This window comes from Apaloderma vittatum, unplaced genomic scaffold (genome assembly GCF_000703405.1).
Source record: "Apaloderma vittatum isolate BGI_N311 unplaced genomic scaffold, ASM70340v1 scaffold16315, whole genome shotgun sequence".
Classification (NCBI taxonomy): Eukaryota; Metazoa; Chordata; class Aves; order Trogoniformes; family Trogonidae; genus Apaloderma; species Apaloderma vittatum.
Window position 1 is genome coordinate 11,374 of NW_009716687.1, and position 280 is coordinate 11,653.

The window sequence follows — 280 nt, forward strand, 5'->3', positions numbered from 1 at the left end:
CTGGCCCTTGCCCTCTTTCCAAGTGTGCACGTTCCGCCACCAGTTAGACCTTTGGAAAAGGATACCTAGAGAAAAAAAAAGAAAAAGAAAAAAACCCCTTACAGTCCCAAATGAACTTTTGATTCATATATAAAGATTATTTTTGTACTTTTTTTTTTCGCAAGGAAATTGCCTGTAATATTTGTACAGTGTTCTCTGACGTGAATAAACAAACAAACAAAAACTTGCCCGAGTTGCCTGCCCCGTCCTGCGCCTCTCCTCCGCCCTAAAAAGCGGGGTG